Raw genomic sequence first — 19,552 nt, 5'->3', positions numbered from 1 at the left:
TTAAATGAATCTTTACAAGAAGGTGTTTTACGTTAACATAACTCAATGCATTAGGCATCATGAACTGGACAATGCACAAAAATGAAGATTAATAAATGTTTTTAAAAAATTATGTTAATTTATAAATAAACTATTTTTTACAGTCCATATCAGTTCATAATGCATCTAATTTCGATGTACACAGTGTTGTAAAATAGTATGTACACCCCATAAAAATTTTTCTCAGTTTTCAACTTACGTACTGTACGCATATCGTTAACTTGAACTATTTGGAGATGGGTAAAGTTGATATGATTTAACAAATAACAATGAACATTTGACTTAGAGATCTTTTATTCAATGCAAATATCTACAGAAATCCACTTGTTTTGTGTGTAAAAAAATAAGCACAACCCCTTAATTAACTGTAGTAGCTGCTATTAACCCCTTTGGCTGACATAACTTTGTGTAGGTGTTTCTTATATTTATCTACCCGTCGCTTACGTCACCTAGAAGAAACTTTTGCCCATTCCTCCATGCATAATTTCTTTATGGCTACACATTCTCCCCAAGGACTCTTTGGTACATTGTGTAATTCATGATTGACATTACAATGGCCCTGAAGCAGCAAAACAGCCCCAAACCATAACACTCCCAACCACCATCACAGATGCCATGAGGTTCTTTTTCTCAAATGCAGAGTCTATTTTTTGACAAACATGATGTTTGAGGTTATGGCCAGACAACACCACATTTGACTCATCTGTCTAGAACAATTGTTCTCAACCAGGGGGTTGGGAACCACTAGGGGGCCTCAGCACACTTCCAGGGGGGCCTCAAGATCTCTTAATATTATTTAAAATATAATAAATTATTATAATTTTTATATAATTATTAACTTACTGAAAATGTGAAAAGTGTAATAACTCCCATCAACAGCTTCCTTCTTATGATGAATCCGGGGCGGCTGTGGCTCAGGTGGTAGAGCGGGTCGGCCACTAATCACAGGGTTGGTGGTTTGATTCCCCACTTGACTCCACATGCCGAAGTGTCCTTGGGCAAGACACTGAACCCCAAGTTGCGCCCAATGGCAGGCTAGTGCCTTGCATGGCAGCTCTGCCATCATTGGTGTGTGAATGTGTGGGTGAATGGGTGAATGAGACGCAGTGTAAATCGCTTTGAATACTGCTACAGTTAAAAAGGCGCTATATAAGTGCAGACCATTTACCATATAAATATCTAATATAATAGCCTACATGAAGTCATGTACTGTTGTAGGTGTTGGATGGCAATCTTCAAACTTACATTTACATTTATGCATTTGGCAGACGCTTTTATCCAAAGCGACTTACAGTGCAATTATTACAGGGACAATCCCCCTGGAGCAACCTGGAGTTAAGTGCCTTGCTCAAGGACACAATGGTGGTGGCTGTGGGGCTCGAACCAGTGTCTTTTTGATAACCAGATTACCAGTTATGTGCTTAGACCACTACACCACCACCACTCCTTGACATTCTGTTTTGAAAGCACAGGCGTCTTCCTTACTGACCTCTCAAGATCAGATTCTGCATTCTCTTTTTCGATTATTTGGCTGTCGCACATTCATATTGACTGTTGTCAGAGCTGCCTGTAGATCCATTGATGACACCCAATTAGGCTATTATATTAGATATTTATATGGTAAATGGTCTGCACTTATATACGGACATGTCTGTCATGTGTGTGTGTGTGTGTATGTCTTTTGATTCAGTTTTATATTAAACTATTATTTATATTATCAAGCCGGTTCTCGCCTCCTCCTTTCCATTGAACTGCTTTACATGGATTTTAATTATTTTGGAAATGGCTTTGAATCTATTTCCAGACCCATTGGATTGCATTCCTTTTTCAATAAGCTCTTTTGATCTTGGCATGATGGTAACGTGTACTTCAATGCTTAAAATAAAACCAGACTAGGTGATTAAGGTTCCCCCTCTGTCACTCACTTGACGTTGTGTCGATTGTTGTGACACAAGGGGTCTTTCTTGAGAGCCTCGCGAACCTCTGAATTTGAGAAAAGGCAAATGAGAAATTGGCCGACAGAATTTGCATGTCCCGCCCCTGGACACACGGGTATAAAGCTGGAAGCTGGCGTGTGTCTGTCAGTCAGATTTGTTCTTCAAAGCCGAGCAGTTTTGCAGCAGCAAGCCGAAGTTCACTACTGTTCCACTCACCTCTGTTGGCAAAGCACTTCTGTTGGATCTACGGTGCATTACAGGGGCTTTCTCCTTCTCTGCACACTGTGCAGTCCATGTCCCTGGTCGTTTCGACAGTGCTTCTGTCCAGGGGCGAAAATTTCATCAAAATGTTGGGGGGGCAATAAACAACAATTCGCAAGAGCAATTTTTGAAGGGGACACCAAGGGTTTTTTTTGTGGTTGCCCCGTTTGCATTTGTATTTGTATTATTTTATTTCTTAAACAATTATTTTAAGAATATATCATTATATTATTTACAATACACATATTTTAATGATATTTTAGGGGGTACAACCCTCAGAATAGGGGGGGTCCCGATTTCCGCCTATGCTTCTGTCTAAAAGAGTGTTCACTCCTAAAAGAGTATTTTCCCTCTAAAAGAGTTTGTTTTAAATCACAAAAAGAGCAATTCACAGCAGCCGTTGAACGTCCTTTTCAGGTGCTTTTCTGTGTAGTTTCTGGATGCGGTCGATTTCTCGTAGCCTGGGTAGCAATCACACTGAGGCAGCATTTGTGGATGGTTCATCTACTCACTGCGAGAACATTGCATTGCGGCTGCGGCTTTCATTTCTCTGTTTTCAGCAGACTGGAGTCCCCTACAGCAGGTGTCCAGATGTGTCATGGTCACCACAGATGCCTCTCAACGGGGTTGGGGTGCCGTGTGCAAAGGGCACGCAGCCGCTGGCTCCTGATAGGGACCTGGCTTTGTTGGCAAATCAACTGCCTAGAGTTAATGGCTGTATTCCTTGCCCTGCGGAGGTTTCTCCTGCTGATCCGGGGCAAGCACGTTTTGATCCGTTCAGACAGCACTGTGACAGTTGCGTACATAAATTGCCAAGGCGGCGTGCGCTCTTGTCATGTCACAACTCACCCGTCATCTCCTCTTTTGGAGACAGCAGCGACTCAGATCGTTGTACGCCACTCATATCCCGGATAACCTCAACACAACAGCGGACACGCTGTCTCGACAGGTCTCACCCAGCGGAGAGTGGAGGACCCCCTGGTGATCCAGCTGATTTGGGGCCGGTTTGGCATGGCACAGGTACCAAGACAATTCCCACTGCCCACTCTAGTTCTCCCTGAAAGAGGCACCTCTCTGGACAGACGCGCTGGCACACAGCTGGCAAGTACGCATTTACCCCAGTGAGCCTTCTTGCACTGGTGCTGTGCAAGATCATGGAGGATGAGGAACAAGTCACCTTAGTGGCTCCTTACTGGCCCACTTGGACTTAGTTCTTGGATCTCACGCTCCTCGCCACAGCACCTCACTGGCAAATCTCTCCTGAGGAAGGACCTTCTTTCCCAAGCATGGAGCCCCCTCTGGCATCCATGCCCAGACCTCTGGAACCTCCATGTCTGGCCCCTTGACAGAACACGGAAAATCTGAGTGACCTACCACCTGCGGTCATAGACACGGTCAACCAAGCCAGAGCTCCCTGTACCAGGGACCTTTACGCCCTAAAGTGGCGCTTGTTCACAAATTGGTGTTCTTCCTGGTCTGAAGACCCGCAGAGATGTGGAGTTCTATCAGTGCTTTCATTTCTACAAGAGAGGTTGGAGGGGAGGCTGCTCCCTCCACCTTGAAGGTGTATGTAGCTGTTATCGCGGCCCACCATGACGCAGTGGACGGCAAGTCCTTGGGTAAGCACTACTTGATTATCAGGTTCCTTAGAGGCAACCAAAGGCTAAACCCTTCCTGGCCAAGCCTGTTCCCCTCCTGGGATCTCTCAGTGGTCCTTTCGGACCTTCAGAGACCCCCCTTCGAGCCGCTTGACTCAGTTGAGCTCAATGTCTAGCGCTAGCTTCCATCAAGAGGGTTGGGGACATGCAAGCATTCTCTGTCAGCGACACTTGCCTGGAGTTTGGTCCGGCAGATACTCACGTCATCCTAAGACCGCGACCAGGCTACATTCGAGTACACTCGACGAGAAGTGTGGCGTCCTTGTGGGCACTGGCCAACGGCACCTCCCTAGCAGACATCTCCAGAGCAGTGGGCTGTGCAACACCCAATACCTTTGTGAGATTCAACAAATTCCAGTGTTTTGTCAGGTCTGAGCCAGTAGAACTCGGTAATACGGAACAGCCGACCGGGTGTTCCGCGTGCACCTAGCGCCCTTCACCAAATTGATCCATGCGCTCTCTCTCCCAGGTTAGCAACTAAGCTCTCGCTTCTTGGATGTTTTTCCTCCCTAGCCTTCTAGAATTCTGCAAATTCAGCGGAGCAATTTGCGACCAGAACCACTACGAGCCTCAAGTGCTCCACAGGCCTAATTCCCTCTTCAGGCAACTCCCTGTGATGTATTTTCCATGGTCCGGTCCCCCTGCCTGCGGACCTGCTTCTCCCTTGGGCAGTTCTTCTGCCCCCGGTCGCTGTGTTTGTAGAGCACCTCCCTCATCAGGTAGGACCTACCACCACGTCACTCCCACGTGTGACTTGACAACCCATGTGGCATACTGGCCACATTTTACCTCGCACTAGCCTGGTCTCCACAATGTCTTGTCCCCCTGAAAGAATAGGAATGAAAAATAGGAAAGACCGCCTTCCCTGATGCATTTCATAGCATTAGATAGCCCCGCTTTATGCTCTATGAAGAGAAACATAGAGAGAGAAGAGGGCGCAGCTGGCCGGCTTGCTCCTATAATAGTCATATTGCCTGTTCCTCCCTTAGGGGTGCTGGGAACCTAAGGTCTGTATATGACACCTTTTCTGGTGGCGTTTGGGAGGTTCTAGCATGCATTAGCTTGCTTGAACCTGTATCAGCAGTTCACGTAACACGGTCTAGTGCATGGCGCTTTTAAATGGGACCCCTTGTGTCACTACATTCGACACAAGGTCGAGTGAGTGACAGAAGGGGAACGTCATGGTTACTGTTGTAAACTCCATTCCCTGATGGAGGGAAGAAGACGTTGTTTTTCCCTTGCCACAACACTAGACCTACCACTTTAAATGGCCGTACCTTATTCTCGGCTCCTCAGTGCAAAAACCTGACTGACAGATGCACACCCGCTTCCCTTTATACCCGTATGTCCGGGGGCGGTACATGCAGATTCTGTCTGCCAATTTCTCATTTCTCAATTTCTCGAGGCACTCAAGAAAGACTCCTTGTGTCACTATATTCGACACAACGTCTCATTCCCTCCATCAGGGAACGGAGGTTACAACAGTAACCATGACGTTAATATAAAGTATGTCCTTACTTTTTGACAATGTTCCACTAATCTGCACGTATTTATAATTTTAGGAACTTGATCTAATGATAAAAGTAGAGGTGTCCTAACTTTTTCCAGTCGAGAAATTGTCATTTATTTAAGATCTAAAAAGAGCAAAAATCTAGGTTTCAGGGAGGCACTTACAATTGAAATAAATGGGGCCAATCCGTAATCAGCTTGTCTAACTTTAAAAAATAACAACATATTTTAATTCTGAAACTTGATAAATAACGCCCAAAGTGTCTTCTTTCAAAAGATACCGCAACTGTGTCCATACTCCAAAGGGTTCAGAAAATACAACCATTTAAGTTCAGATATGTCATTTTCATGGTATGTGCTCAAAAAGGGGGTGCATATCAACAGGTTAAAATACTAACAACTATACATTATACGTGTTCACAAGATTTACATACTAACCTTTTCTGTGTAAAACTTAAAACTTTGTTGCCATGATGACATAATGCCACAAACCCATAACATCTACAGCTCAAATAATACTTGTGTTTTAACAGAAGAATTAATGTAAGTGCTTTTATAAAAATTATAAGTATTACATTTCTGTCTTTAAACCCTTCAAAAATTGGACCCATTCACTTCCATAGTAAAAGTCCTGCTGTAAAGGTTTTGCTTTTTTGAAAATAAATGAGTTGAAATACATATTTAGGTAATAAACATTATGTCACTAATACTGTTGATTGAGCTTAACTTGTATTGAACTTGCAATATTCCTTTATATATATATATATATATATATATATATATATATATATATATATATATATATATATATATATATACATTGACATTATACTGTTTATTAACATTAACTCTCATTCTTTAGGTATATACCCTCGTATCTTATATAAAGGATAGAATAGTTTGTATAAGCCTACTTGCTTTTAAGGCCAAGAGTAAAGAGTAAAATTGAAAATTTTATATTTATTTAATTATCCAACCAACCAACAGTATATTTGACAGCAAAAACTAGGCAACAACTATGGTGTTACCAAAAGGGAAATTCAGTTAACAATGACAATGAGCAGAAAGCTTACATATAACCAGTTTTGACAGAGCAGATCAGCATCGGACAATTATGGGGCATTTCCACTGCACAGTATGACTCAACTCTGCTCGCGTTTTGGGGGTTTTCCCACTGTGGATAGTACCTGGTATCTGGTACTTTTTTGTCACAGATTGGTCAGAGAGAATCGTCACTACCAGCATCACTGGATGTGCAACACGGTACATCAACCTGCTAGTTTTAAATTTAGCAACAGCGATAGCAGTATAATTTGTTCGAATTTAAAAAGAAATGGCTGTGCGATAAACCACGCCTTTGTCAATAAACTAGGTGCAGAGGTTCCTCTTGATAGCGATGTATGAAACGACGCAAAACGAAAAAGTCTTTCAGGAGGTGTCTCAGCTGTTGGCCGCACACGGCTACCATCGGACCTACCAACAGTGTAGAGAAAAGTAAAAAATTAGGACCACAACAGCAGTAGAGGCGGTGCAACTATGACGATCAGCCTATAATCCCACCCACGTTGAGGCGGCACTAAACTGCAGTGGAAATGCAAGCTCAGAAAAGTAAAGTGAGCATAGTTGAGTCAAGTCGAACCACAACGTGCAGTGGAAAAGTGCCACTCTCAAATCTTATAAAAGATGAAACAAAAATTGAGAGATCAGTATTGGATGTTAAAATCCTGATTGGAGCATCCGTAAAATTCAAGTTGACTGAGGTTAAAAAAATAATGATAATAATTAATGGGCTGAGACCCTATCACAAAATGGACAAAATGAGGTACACGCTGGATGGGAACAATTTGAATATGAAGAAGACTTTTTTCACTGTTTATATGTTTATTTGTTTCTGGGTGAATTGAAAAAAATGTCTCAGTTTGGTTCTTTTTAAGAGGACTCAAGTAGTAGCCTTTTGGCAGTTGAACAAGTAAAAAACATTACAATGTTTTTTTTTTGTTGTTTTTTTTCAGTCATAATCGCAATTGCAAATGTTTTCAAAATAATCTCAATATGACTTTTTGTCCAAATCGTGAAGCCCTAATATATATATATATATATATATATATATATATATATATATATATATATATATATATACATATACACTGGCGACCAAAAGTTTGGAATACTGTACAGATTTAGCTGTTTCAGAAGGAAATTGGTACTTTAATTCACCAAAGTGGCTGATCAACTGATCACAATGTATAGTCAGGATATTACTGATGTTTAAAACAGCACCATCATTATTTGAAAAAAGTCAATTTCTTGACATGCCCCATTTCCAGCAGCCATCACTCAAACAGCTTATCCTTGAGTAATCATGCTAAATTGCTAATTTGGTACTAGAAAATCACTTGCCATTATATCAAACACAGCTGAAAGCTATTTGGTTTGTTAAATTAAGCTTAAAATTATCTTTGTGTTTGTTTTTGAGTTGCCACAGTATGCAATAGACTGGCATGTCTTAAGGTCAATATTAGGCCAAACATGGCAAAAAAGAAACAGCTTTCTCTAGAAACACTTCAGTCAATCATTGTTTTGAGGAATGAAGGCTATACAATAACCCCAAAAAATCAAATAAATAAATAAAAATATAAAAATAAAGATTTCAAAGATTTCATACAAAGGTTTACACTACAGTCTTCAAAGACAAAGGACAACTGGCTCCAACAAGGACAGAAAGAGATGTGGAAGATCAGATGTACAACTGAACAAGAGGATAAGTACATCAGAGACTTTAGTTTGAGAAATAGACACCTCACATGTCCTCAGATGACAGCTTCATTGAATTGTACCCGCTCAACACCAGTTTCATGTACAACAGTAAAGAGAAGACTCTGTAAGTAACTCTACCACACTTGGTCTCCTTAGCCAACTAGTGTAAGGCATACAGAAGGTTGACATTCTGACATCACTGGACTTCCTGTTGCTGACGGCACGCTTTGTAGCCTGCTTAGGCTGCTTAGCGTTGCTTATTCTTATTCTCAAACATTCATCGTTATATTCATCGTTATATCCTTTTTCATTTTACTGCGTTTCAGGTTTTTCAGCTTTTCTACTCTTTAATCTGCGTGTATTTTACCTGTTGCTGCTGGCACCTAGCTAGAGTCTGTGTTTGTAGCCTGCTAATTCTTTTAGCATCGCTTATATATCTGTTTTCAGCCTTTAATCCTTAACATCTGCCATTTTTAAAGAGCAACATGCAGGTTGGACACCCCTATATAGCATAGTTTGTTGATGATAAAACAACTAGATTTTCTGAACTTGAGTAATATATATTTAGCCATTAACGATATTTTGAGATAAATTGTGATAAAATAACTTCCGCGTCTATAAAGCACTAACCGGAAGTGACGATGGCCGAGGGAGTCAGGTCAAGCTCAAGTTACAATGGACGCGAACGAAGAAACAGAGTTCTCCGGTGTGTACGAACATGCCTATGATGGCATTGTGCAAACTACTAAATTCATTTCAGAAGGCAGACAATTACGTTACGACAACCTGTCCTAAAGCTCAGCCTCTCTCCCTCTCTCTGTATTATTATACTAAATAAATATTAAATATTTAATATTATAAAAAATATATTATACTATTATTATTACGAAATTACACAAATTAAGAGTTAAAATAATTAAAAGTAAGACTTACTCTGCTAAGTGCTCGTTTTCGTTGCACAGAATGTCTGCTAACGTTAGCACTTGGTCCTCCAGTCCCGCCCGTGCCAAAATCCGGTGTAAATTTGACAGTGGACTTGATTCCATCGAGTGCACCGAGGGAACAGCATCAGTAATCAGCCTCACGTGGTCCTTACTCCGAAATCCCATCCGAGACTCCAACAAATCTCCAGGTCGATAATTCTCCGGAGTGAAATGTGCGCCACAAACGACCGAGTGTGTGGTAACAGACGCGGCAGGAAGTCTGCTCTCTTCACTTGCACAAAACGCACCCAAGACTGAAAAGCCTTGTTTTTCCTAGAAGGAAAATGATGGACACGATGTCCTGACAGGCTGGAATTCGTGCAACCAGCACAAACACAATAATTTACCATTATGGCTTCTCTAAAACTTTCTGTCTCTAACTACATCAACAGCCAACAATGAGAGAGCTGACCGCGAGCTCTTTTATTTGCCTCGCCCTACGTCATATGACGCGTTGCTATAGCAGGAAAGGCGTATTCCAGAGCCTAGCACATTTTCATCAAAATCTCTACATCAAATGAGATTTCATTAGTAATTTCTACATATGTGTTTTTAAAAGACCTCTGCAGACAATATAAAGTATTAATTCAGTTATAAATTCAACCTGCATGTTGCTCTTTAAGCACGCATCGGGTTTTCCCTCGTATTATGCAGTCTTCTCTAGCACTCTTGATATTGTAGCCCCACTTATTTAAAGAAAATTAAAGAAATAAGCCCTGCACCATGGTACAATGATCACACTCATGCTCTCAAGAGAGCAGCTCGGAAAATGGAGCGCATGTGGAAAAATACAAAATTAGAAGTATTTTGTGGTGGATGGAAGGATAGTGTCTGTAGCTACAGACAGGGACTAAAAGCTGCCAGGTCAGCATATTTTAGTAAACTCATAGAAAATAACCACAACAATCCTAGATGTTTATTCAGTACTGTGGCTAAATTGTTAGGAATAAAGCCTCAACAGAACCAGATATTCCATTACAGCACAAGAGTAATGACTTCATGAATTTCTTTACAGATAAAATTTTAATAATCAGAAATAAAATTGGAATTATGCAATCATCTGTCATAGCACCTCAGAAAACAGTGTCTAATAATTTTCCTTATGCGCAACTTCAATCCTTCTCTGTCATAGGTCATGAAGAGCTAACAAAACATCGAAACATCAAAAGCCACAACATGTTTGTTAGATCCTATACCAACTAAGCTCTTAAAAGAGGTATCTCCTGTAATTCCAGAACTACTTCTTAATATTATTAACTCCTCACTATGCTTAGGACATGTCCCAAGAAACTTTAAAATGGCAGTTATCAAACTGCTTATTAAGAAGCCACAACTTGATCCTGGAGAACTGGCTAATTATAGACCAATTTCAAATCTGCCGTTTATGTAAAAAATACTAGAAAAAGTAGTATCCTCCCAAATATGTTAATTTCTTCAGAGAAATAGTATATACAAATAATTTCAGTCAGGATTTAGGCCTCATCACAGTACAGAGACTGCACTTATCAGAGTTACAAATGACTTGCTCTTCTCATCTGATCGCGGCTGCATTTCTCTTCTAGTGCTTTTAGATCTTAAGGTGCGTACACACTGCCAGCGACTTTATCGCTGCAGGTCGCCAGTGGCTGGCGGTGAAGTCGCTAGTGGGTGTTCCCACTACTGGTTGCATAGTAACATTTATAAATGACATTCACGGATGTCATTCCATTGCTGTTGACAGCTAATCTCTTTTCTTGCCACTAAAAACAAACATTTTGGAGGGAAAAGACTAAATATAAATGGAATCAGTACATAAAATGCTTTATATCAAAGATGAATGAGAAACAAGGCATGCTGTTTGCCATAGCGGCTGTTTATCTGCCGCGAAAATGCAAATGCCGGTCTGTCTGGGTCCATAAAATCTCCGTGATCTCAGATACACCTTTCCACGCAGTATTTTTCTTAAAAATGTCCTTGTACGTGGGAAGAGACATATCATAGAGCACTGGAAAATTGCTAACAGCAAGAATTAGCCTTTCATCCATCTTTCCGTTACTGCAGGAGCTGAGAGAGAGAGAGAGAGAGAGAGAGAGAAGGATCACGTGAGCTCTCCCGTCGTCTCTCCTATTGGCTGTCACTTCCGTTAGTCGCTCTTCATTTGAATAAAGTTGAACTTGTCTCAACTTTGTCGCGTCGCTGGACACGCCCACATCTAGCGCCATAGACAGTGGTCGCGACAGCTCGTGTCGCCAGAAGTCGCTGTGCTCTCATTGAAAATGAATGGTATGGAATCGCTGTCGCGCGCAATGTCGCTGACAGTGTGTACGCACCTTTAGTGCTGCATTCGACACGATAGATCACAACATTTTCTTCAATAGGCTAGAGAATTATGTTGGCATTTGTGGAGTTGCATTAGCATGGTTTAGGTCATATTTAACAGACCGCTACGATTTTCTCCTTGTATATTCTTCCCCTGGGAGATATTATCTGGAATCATGGAATAAGTTTCCACTGCTATGCCGACGATACACAACTTTATATTTCTTCAAAACCTGATGAGATTTCACATTTCTCGAAATTAGCAGTGTATCAATTAAATAAAAGATTGGATGGACAGTAATTTCCTTCTTCTCAATTCTGACAAAACAGAGACTAATTATTGGACCAAAAAAACTCTAAAAATAAGCCACTACAATATAATTTGACTCTCGATGGATGTACTGTTACATCATCTTCAACAGCGAAGATCTTAGGTGTTATATTTGATACCAATCTGTCCTTTGAAAATCAAATTACCAATGTTTGTAGAACAGCATTCTTCCACCTAAGACATATTGCTAAATTAAGGCATATTCTCTCTGTTGCTGATGCCGAAAAACTAATTCATGCGTTCATGACATAAAGACTAGATTATTATAATCATTACTGGGAGGATGTCCAGCAAGATCAATAAATAAACTTCAATTGGTTCAAAATGCAGCTGCCAGAGAGCTAACGAGAACCAAGATATATGATCATATTAGCCCATTTATCATCATTACATTGGCTACCTGTTAAATTCCGTATTCATTTTAAAATTCTGTTAACTACGTACAAAGCTTTGAATGGTCTAGCTCTCCAGTACTTAAGTGACCTTCTACCACGCTATATTCCATCACGTTCATTACGATCGCAAAATTTTGGCCTGTTAATAGTTCCTAGAATATAAAAATCCACAAAAGGAGGTAGATCCTTTTCATATTTGGCGCCTAAACTATGGAATAGTCTCCCTAACACTGTTCGAGATGCAGACACACTCCCTCAGTTTAAGTCTAGACTAAAGACACATCTATTTAGCCAGGCATACAACTAATTTATCCTCCAACCCACAATTAGGCTGCTTTGGTTTAGTCTGTCGGAACCAGAATCACTGATCATGATTTATATCTCTGCAATAAATTGAATGGCATCGATGCTTGTATTATTTAATTTCTTTCCCTGTCTCAACCTCGGGACTCCTATCCTGAGGTCACCAGAACCGGCCGGATCCAGCACCATTCCTGCTTCATGTTGGACTCCACTGCTACATGTCGCTGAATGATGATGACTAAATGCAGCCGGTGCCAGCCAAACATCACTTCAGTCTATTATGATGAACTGATGCGAACTCCAACCATAAAACATGGAATACTTCACATGTCATTGTCTGAACCTTGGATTTAGGATGGACCACATCGAACCTCACCGGAATTACTGGACAGATTGAACTGCGTTTCACATCCCTGATCTCTGCCTGCATCAACTCAGTCTATTGATGGACTACGATCTTGAAATGGAATGCATAGACTAACATCTGCCAACAAAAGCATTCATCAGCCAATTAACAAGGACAATTGCATCTATGTGAACTTCTGCAGTTAATCCAGAATGAACTTCAAAGACACTGGTCATTAATCTTACAGTTCAAACAAAATCGATGTTTAAACACTGTCCCTTAACACTTACGTAGTTTAATAATGTTAAACCATGACTTTAACTATACATATGTAATATTTACATTATATTCATGATGTTAGCCAGAGGTGAACTGGTCCTCAACAGTGAGTCTGGTTTCTCCCAAGGTTTTTATTCTCCATTAATCAACATCTTATGGAGTTTTGTGTTCCTTGCCACAGTCGCCTTCAGCTTGCTCACTGGGGTTATTAATACAATTATTATTTAATTACTTATTTTTAAACACGATTAAGAATCATATTTTATCTAATTACACAATGATGATTCATTGACTTCATAGACATTACAGTTTTATCGTCTGTTAATGCCTGATCTTCTGTAAAGCTGCTTTGAAACAATGTGTGTTGTGAAAGGCGCTATACAAATAAAATTGACTTGACTTATGGGAATAATTGCAAAGAAATAGCCACTTTTAAAACAGAAAACAAAAAGAAAATGATAGATTGGGCAAAGATATTGCATAAGAATGTTATGGATCTTAACCCCATTTAGCATTTGTGGGATCAGCTAGACTGTAAGGTGTGTGAGAAGTGCCCGACAAGATGGCAAGTGCTAGAGGAACTGTGGGGTGAAATGTCACCATATATATATATGACAGCTAGAATGCCAAGGATCTGCAAAGCTGTCATTGCTGCACGTGGAGGATTGTTTGATTAGAACTGTTTGAAGTAGTTTAAGAATTCTGAATATTTATTTAAAATTGTAATAGTAATTGTCAAGTATATATTGGTTTTCAATTTAAAGTGTTCATTTGGTGCAGTTAATTGTATTAAAAAATAATGCAATTATTAATGTCCCCTAATCTTAATAAAGAATATTCCTTAAATCTGAGCAATTCAAGCTTGTAGTACCACTTGTTTTCTCCATGGGCAGTAATCTAAAGCCCAGCTGGCAACATGCAGCTTACACAGACGGAGAACAAACGCTCTTACTGAGGGCAGACAACACAGGATGAGAACACATTCTTCCTTTCAAACACAGCTTGAAGGACTTAAATCCGAATGCAAGGTTCTCAAGACGTGTTTTTCTAAATTTCAAACTTCGTTCAACTTGACACAGCGACCTGACCTAAAAACTGTATATTTATGGGGCAGTGCAACTGAGGCACTGCAAAAGTGTCAGTCTGACGCAGGTGCACAGCGATGCTTCCTTAATCAAGCCCTTATAATAAATCTCTGACTGATAGATGAATTCAATTGCAAAATAGATTGCTATGAACTATAGGCCAATGATAGTCTGATGTTCAGAAATATGAAAATAAACTATATATTTTATTCCAAAGCACTTTTTATATTGTCTTTTTAATGTTAAACTTGTGTGCTAAAATAATGTAATGCATTTTAATAATCTGTATTTTTTTATAATGTATATTTTATTATAATTTAAACATAACTATTAATAATAATTTAATAATTATACAGTATATAAAATTATATTGGGTATATTAAATATTTTCTCTGAAAATATTTATGTGTGCGATTTATTGGAATTAATTTGATAAATTAAACTGCATACCATGTAATTAACTTGATTAAAATTTGTAAGCGATTGGCAGCTCTTATATATGATGATGTGTCCCAGTGCAGCCACAATATGTATCTAGCACACTGTAGTCTGGCCAAGCCAGTGACACCTAGGAAAAGACTGGGTGACAACCCTGTACAGGTCTGTCATGACTGGAGAGACAGTTGACTGCACAGAAAGACGGTACCCCGGACAGGATGGGTTAGCACCCCAAACAAGTCATTTGTGAGAAAGAAATCAACAAAACCTATGGAAAAGCCTTCTGAGAGATACCCCCAGGAGATCCTAAGAGGATGGGCAAAATGAGATCTCCAATAGGATGGACCAAAGGTTATTGACCCACACTATTGTCTCAACGACCATGATTACAAGATGCATCTGTGGTAAGGTATGTAAGTATCAATGCGGCATTAAGATCCATTTGGCCAGAATGAAGTGCTCGGAGAAGGAGAACGAGGTGCAGCGCACAGGTCTTGAACCCAATGAGATGCAGGAGGAGCCCGGCCAGAAGTCACCCTACAGAGCCCTTTCCCTCCACGCACCAGAGCCCTCCAACCCCAGCAGAGTAGTTCAACAATGGATCATGTGGCCCCAAGCCAGCAATTGTAGTGAATGGCTGCACTTTGACAGAGACGTGAGCAACATCTTTCAAGCCACTGCCAAAGAAGATGTAGACAGTCGAATCCAGACAATGTCTGCCACCTTTGTCATCTATGCCTCCGAAAGATTTGGCCATGTCAAGAAGAGTGACATCAAGTCCAACTCCTACGTCACAAATCGCAGGACCAATGAAATACATCAACTTCGGAATGAGCTTCGGACCCTTAAAAGGCAGTATAAAGTTTCCACTGAAGAACAAAAGGAAGCATTAGCCAATCTACGTGACATCTTAAGGAAAAAGCTCATGACCCTCCGCAGGGCAGAGTGGCACAGGAAAAGGGGGAGAGAGAGTGCAGAACTTACAGAACTACTGAAACCAGCCCATCTGGCACCAACAATCATGCCATGCTCCAAATCACTGAGAACAAAATGTTCCCCATTCTGATGGTTGATGTGAACATTAACTGAAGCTCCTGACCCATTTCTGAATTATTTTATACATTACACTTCTGCCACACGATTGGCTGATTAGATAATTGTGTGAATAAGTAGATGTACAGATGTACCTAATAAAGTGGGGTAAACTTTTCAAGGGCTGTACATTCTTTTTCAAAGCATGGTACAACTTTTAATTTTAAAACAACCATAGAAGACTCCAGTGGTATAAACCATGACTTCTGAATTGATTCAATCGATTTTGGGTGAGAACAGGCCATTGCGGTCTCTAGACAAAATCATGATTTCAAGCTTGATTACACTTCCTAGTGCTTGATGCATGCACAGAGGGCTAGATGGCACTAGAAAGTGTAATCTGTCTTGACATCATGATCACCATGGAGACTGCTGATGTCAAGATGTATAGTGAATTAGGAGTTGTATTTTGATCTGTTCTCATCCAAAATCAATTGGATTGCTTCTGAATATATGGATTTAGCCAGTGGAGTTGTATGGATTACAGAGCTGAGATATTCATCTAAAATTATTTGTTTGTGTTCTACAGAAGAAAGAAAGTCATACACATCTGGGATGTCATGAGGGTCAGTAAATGATAAGAGAATTTTCCTTTCCTTTTGACAAATGTTGTTGCATACAGCTTTGTTATCAAATATAATTTTTACTAGTTTGATCACTATAATTTTATCTACTAAAAACGTCTTTTAACAAAGACAATTTTCTATTAAATATATATATATATATATATATATATATATATATATATATATATATATTATACAAATATTTATCCAGTAACCATATATGATTGCACCAGTGAGCAGTGCTGCTGATGTTAATACCTTTTTGTCTCAATTAACATTCATCGCAAAAATACTAATTGGGATTATTTTAAAAGCTTGTTTAATTTGTAGAGGTAGTGGTCTAGTCTTGTGTTTATTTGTTCGCTTATCAATTTGGCCCAGAAGGCTTTTCTTCCACTGTCCTGAGTAGATGTTTAATTTATCAAGTGTAAATTGTGTTGTGGCATTGCTTCTAGGCAGAAACAGAATAAATAGCTGATAAGAAATATACAACAGTGCTGTCAGCTTCTGCGTTACAAATCGAAATGTTCACTGAAACTGAAAGTGTAATTTGCACATTACCATTGATCCAAATGGAAATTATTATTTTAAACACTAAATGCTATTCAGAGCTGAACATCCCTCATGGTTATTATATTTTTTATTTTATTTTTTATTTTTTTGTAGAATACATTATGAATCCGTCCGCTGTGTTATTATAGCTTTATGTTTGTAGTACATAACCTCTGCATGACGATCAACATGTGTGCAAATAATGTATGTTAACTCTGATAAAAGAAATATCATCAAGTTCTCAAGCTTTGGAAATTCCTCATAAATAATTAAAATATATAAGTAGTTCGAGAGTGTAGGGAGACCGACTACATTGCATTATTTGCAGTGAGTCATGGAAGTGGACTGTGGCTGCAGAGCTCTTTTGGCGCACTTTGTTGGCCGTGATTCTCAGATTTTTGGAACTTTCTCTGCTTGAATTCTGCTATTAAACCTTAATAAAACTAAATAAAAATAAAGATGAAATAACAGACTGATGGTTTCAACAGAAGCATATACAGTACCATCAATTAACAACCTCAGAGCCTTACGGTAAGTTTAAAGTTATCATTGAAAAAAAAATTTAATTCCCCTATGGAGAAAATGAATTAGGATTTTACTTCCAGAATCAGACTCTTTTGCTCTATTGCACTTATTTCATGTTCATTTTGTGAATTAAAATTTTTCCCCTAAAAGTTCAGCCGTGGGTAAATTTATAGAATCTTCTTAAACGAGTTGAAAACTGCATCAAAGTGACTTTTGAATATTGTATGAACTGTACAAGAGTGGTGATTTGGTGGTGCAGGATAAAAGTTGCTAGAGTGCTGTTTCCTTATGATAGTGTGTTGTTCAGTGACCTCCCCATGTTATCATTGATGAAAGCATTCTCTGTTACAGTGAGCAGTGGATTTAGCTTTTCGGGGACCAGAAACTTAAACCACCTGCAAGGGACTCGGGTTTCTGGCGTATTTCCAATAGCATTCTAGGATCAAATCCTGTGGAACTCATGAGAAGTGTGCACCATTGAACCAATGTTGATTAATTTCAATTGCTTTGAAATGCAGTTTGAAAGCTATTTTTGCTGCACTCAAAATACATTTGTGGACTGGACCAAAACTATATATATATATATATATATATATAAAAAAGACACTGATGTTATGAATTTATGATGCTCTCCAGGTCACCATGAGCCATGGCATGGCATTTTCTCTGTAGCAGTAAGTGACTGCCATATGAATGGTCAGAGTGATTTTCATTCATATTCGTATGCAAAAGGCAGATATACCTTTTCGTACATTTGGAGAGACACTGAAACATTTTGACAATATCTAAAGGTTGAAAGGTTATGCTGCTGCAATCGATCTGTGTTTACCAAAAATCAAATCACTGCCCCCAGTGGCCAAAGCTGGAAGTTTTGTTGAGTTGAAATGTCCACATAACTATACCCCTAAATCTAACCATCAGTAAATATGTAATTTTAGAGTGAAAATGCAACCTCTGAATTTTTACAGGTCCAGAACCTGTTTACATTTAAATGTTGTCAAACATTGATACTGTACGTAAAAAATGCTAAAGAGTGCTAAAACATACTTAGCATACAAATATGTAAGACTACTAATGAGATCATGCTTGAATATTAGGTCTTACGTAACATTACATCATTGTGTTACCTATAACAGATTCATTTTAAGGATTTAATGAGGATGCTATAAAAAAAAATTCATCTCATTCTGTTAAGTGTATTGTCAAGCTATACTCCTTTCATTATCTGTTCATAATTCCAGTCATTATCTTCTCATTTTCTAAGTTTGCTTGAGTGCAAGCATAGCTTGGGGCAAGAATGGACCTTTTGAAATCAGCTCTCTTTATGTAGTTAAGGATGGAAAGTCTATAATTTGGGGATTTTCATTTGATTAATGAAAGTTTTCGTGGTATGTCATGGTGGTAATTGAGACACGGGGAGATAGATGATTGTCATACACACCTGGAGTTTGGATTTAGAGAAGTGCTTGTGTGATCAAGAGCCTGTTTTGAGAATTCACAGGAATGCCAGTAGAAATAGTAAACATTGTCATTCAGGAATCTGATGTATTTCCATGACAAAAAATATGTGTAGTTGTAATGTGTCATTGGCTTTCACGGTGGGCAATCTGTGAAACTACATATAAATCTCATCCTAATTTTGTTAAATTCAACCTTCAAATCATGTTTAACCCTCCTATGGTCTTCAATCCTTTTTGAACGTAATCACGTTTGCTGATTTAATAATAATAATAAAAAAATACTAATTATGAGTGGGAAAAGACTTGGTGACTTTTCCTCCACTTATCATCAGAACATAAAAAAAAAAAAATACAAAATAAAAAAAATGGGCCATGATTTGATCGAAGTGGCTGTAAAAAAAATTATTTTGTCTTTGCGGTCAAAACTGACCGAAGACTGAAAATAAATGGTAAAGACCATAACACAGAGAATTTATTTTTTTAATCTATCAAATACAATCAATAAATCAGCCACAATGCAGAAAAACACACTTACAGAAATTAAAGGGTGAGACCATAAAACATCCAGAGTGCAAAACACACACACACACACGCGCGCTTACACAAACAAAACATTAACTGGTGAGACTATAACAATTTTTTGTTTTGTTTTTTGTATAATAAATATATAAAACCCAATAAATCAGCCACAATGCTAAACGAGGGGGTAAAACAATAACACACCCACATTGCAGAACA

The sequence above is a fragment of the Xyrauchen texanus genome, chromosome 20, assembly GCF_025860055.1.
Source record: "Xyrauchen texanus isolate HMW12.3.18 chromosome 20, RBS_HiC_50CHRs, whole genome shotgun sequence".
In the NCBI taxonomy this organism is placed as follows: domain Eukaryota; kingdom Metazoa; phylum Chordata; class Actinopteri; order Cypriniformes; family Catostomidae; genus Xyrauchen; species Xyrauchen texanus.
The sequence above is the reverse complement of the archived record's forward strand: the minus strand, read 5'-3'. Positions refer to the sequence as shown.